A 3,391-nucleotide genomic window follows, 5' to 3' on the forward strand; every position below is an offset into this window, starting at 1 on the left:
TTTCAGCCTCCCAAGCACTGAGATTACAGGCCTGTGCCACCACACCCAGTCTCAATTATCCTCTCAGCATGCCCTGGGGACAGGGCCAGCAAAACATGCTGGGGATGGAACCCAGTCCATGCATCTGCCTAAGCAGGTGCTTTAATCTATCTGGTCATCCCACAACCTTTATATTAAGCCTAAGAATTTTGAATATTTCATAGCAAATAATGTATGCTCAAGTAATATTTAATGAATATACAAGTAGAAAAAATTATAAGAGGCAGAGGAGTTTTGAATGTGTAATTTATTCTTTCAAGTGTCAACTTTAGAATCATAAAATTCTTGAAGGAATTCTATTTTTAATACTAATGAATCCAACAATAACTAGTTTTATATTCCATACCCAATGTGTTAAGTTTTAAAATCTCCATTATACACTCAAATTTAAACTTTCTGCTTCCTAATTTACTGGGGAAATATGTATAGCAGAAAAACAAAAGGCAATTTCCCCAAAGAAAAGGATATGCCATCAGCAGAAAGAGCCCAGAATGGCAGCCAAGCCAGGCTGGTCCCGTTCAGTGGGGTGAAGCCCAAAGGAGCTAAGCCAAGCAGCCAAGACTGGCTGGTCCCATTCAGTGGGGTGAAGCCCGAGGGAGCTAAGCCCAGCAGCCAGGCAGAGGCAGCAGGAGGCAACATGGGTGAGCTAGTCTGTCTGGGAGACTCCAGTTGTATGAAGGGGAGGTGCTCATACAGAGCTCAGTCATGATCAAAGCCCTACAGAACATTGGAATAGATGGCCTGCATCTCAATCTGATAAAAGCCATCTGTGAGAAACCAACAGCCAACATCATTCTAAATGGAGAAAATCTGGAAATTTTTACTTTAAAATCAGGTATAAGACAAGGAGTCCACTATCACCACTCCTATTCAATATACTTCTAAAATATTAGAGAAAGCCATTAGACAAGAGATAGAAATAAAAAGAATAAGACTAGGTAAGGAAGAAATTAATCCATCATTATTCACAGACAACGAGATACTCTTCATGGAAGACCAGAAAACTCCACCAAGAAGCTCTTAGAATTAAACAAATTCAGTAACATATCAAGATATAAAATCAATATCCAGAAATCAATAACATTCCTCTACACAGATAACAAACTCACTGAGAAAGAAATTAGAGAAACAATACCCTTCATAATAGCATCAATAAAAAAGAAAAAGAGAAAGAAAGAAATATTTAGAATTTAATCTAACACAAGAAGTAAAAGATGTATACAATAAAAATTACAATATGCTGAAAAAGGAATTGAAGATGATTTCAGAAAATAGAAAGATTCCTTACTCCTGGATAGGAAGAATCAGTATTGTGAAAAAGGCCATACTCCCAAAACTATTGTACAGATTTAATGTAATCTCTATCAAAATACCATCAACGTACCTCACAGAGCTAGAGAAAACATTCCTAAAATTTATTTGGAGCTAGAAGAGATTTATACTAGCAAAGGCAATCCTGGGCAACAAAGGCAAGGCAGGAGGCATTACAATCCTTGACTTGAAATTAAACTACAAAGTTACTGTGATAAGGTCAGCATGATACTTGGAACAACAACAACAACAACAAAAATAAAACAGACTTGAGGATCAATGGAACTGATCAGAAGATGCAGATTCATCTATAAACACACTCAGCCATCTTATCTTTGACAAAGGGGCCAAACTTGTTCACTGGGAGAAAGATAGCCTCTTTAACAAATGGTGCTGGGAAAGCTGGATCTCTTTATGCTAAAACTAAAACTAGACTTGGTTCTATTACCATGCACTAAACTACAGTCAAAATGAATTAAAGATCTAAACATTAAAATAAAAACACTAAAACTGGAAGAGAAAATATGTGGAAATCTTGAAGACAGGGTTAGGCAGAGAGTTCATGAACAAATCCAAACTACATGGGAAATACTTTAAAGAATCAACAACTGGGATATTATCCTACTGAAAAGTTTTTGCACATCAAAAGAAAAAAATCAATGGAGTTAAAAGACAACCAATGTATTGAAAAAATATTGTAACCAACAGTCACTCAAAGGACTTCATCTGTAATATTTAAAGAACTGAAAAGTATAGTCTCCAAAATTCGAAGGCCCAATTTAAAAGTGGGCATCTGAGATGAATGCACATGCCTTAAAGGAGGTAATACAAATGACAAATAAATAAATGAAAAAATGTTCCACATCACTGATCATTCAAGAAATGCAAATTAAAACAACATTGAGATATCACCTCACCCCAGAAAGAATGGCTATCATAAAGAAATCAGCTAATAACAAATGCTGGAGAGGCCATGTGGAAAAAGGAATGCTTCTCCACTGTTGGTGGGAATGTAGACTGGTATAACCACTATGGAAATTAGTGTGAAGACTCCTCAAAAACCTAGGATTGGAGGTTCCATTCAAGTCAGCTATTCTCCTTCTGGGTGTTTTTCCAAAAGAACTGAAAACATTATACCACAGTGATGTATATACACTCATATTTATAGCAGCATAATTTGTCATAGCTAAATCTTGGAAACAACCAAAATGCCCATCACCTGAGGAATGGATAAAATAAATATGGTATTTTTATACAATGGAGTATTATTCAGTTATAAAGAAAGACTAACTTGAGGCCTTTATTGGTAAATGGATGCAACAAGAGGCTCAACTCATAAGTGAAATAAACCAGACTCCCATGTGTAAATATTGTGTTGTTTCCCTAGTGTAAGAACCTGAAAGAATAAATATATCTGAAATAGATATAGTAAAATGGGAAGAAACTATATGAGGAACAATGAAGATGAGGGAAAGGAGAAAAGAGGAAAAAAAGGAAGGGGGAAAATCATGAAGTATAGCAGGATAGCTGAGATGATTATACTACTAATTTCCATCAGTTTTTTTTAAAATAGCAGTTAATGTTTAAAATTTTCACTTTGACTAACTCTATACACTAATATCTGCAATTTGAGGAATTACATCAAAGACAGCAGTATGCAATACAAAAACCACAGTTGAATACCTCTCTCTTTCTAAACGTATATCATTGCTTTTTTTTTCTTCTTTTTTTTTTAGTACAGGGTCTATAGGGTCTCATTATATAGATTGGACTCATACTGATCCTCCTGTTTTTCAGCCTCCCAAGCCCAGGGATTACAGGCATGTGCCACCATGTCCAGTCTTAATCACTGTTTCAGCATGCCCGGGGTGCAGGGCCAGCATGGCACACTGGGAATCGAACCCCAGCCACTGCGCTGTGCCTAAGTAGGTTCTTTAGTCTGCTGAGATATCTGACCAGCACTAAATGTGTATCATTTCTAATGTCTTATCAATTATTGTTATAATCTCTTTAAAATAATAAAGCATTCCACAACCCTTTG

This window comes from Octodon degus, unplaced genomic scaffold (genome assembly GCF_000260255.1).
Source record: "Octodon degus isolate 3935 unplaced genomic scaffold, OctDeg1.0 scaffold00032, whole genome shotgun sequence".
Classification (NCBI taxonomy): domain Eukaryota; kingdom Metazoa; phylum Chordata; class Mammalia; order Rodentia; family Octodontidae; genus Octodon; species Octodon degus.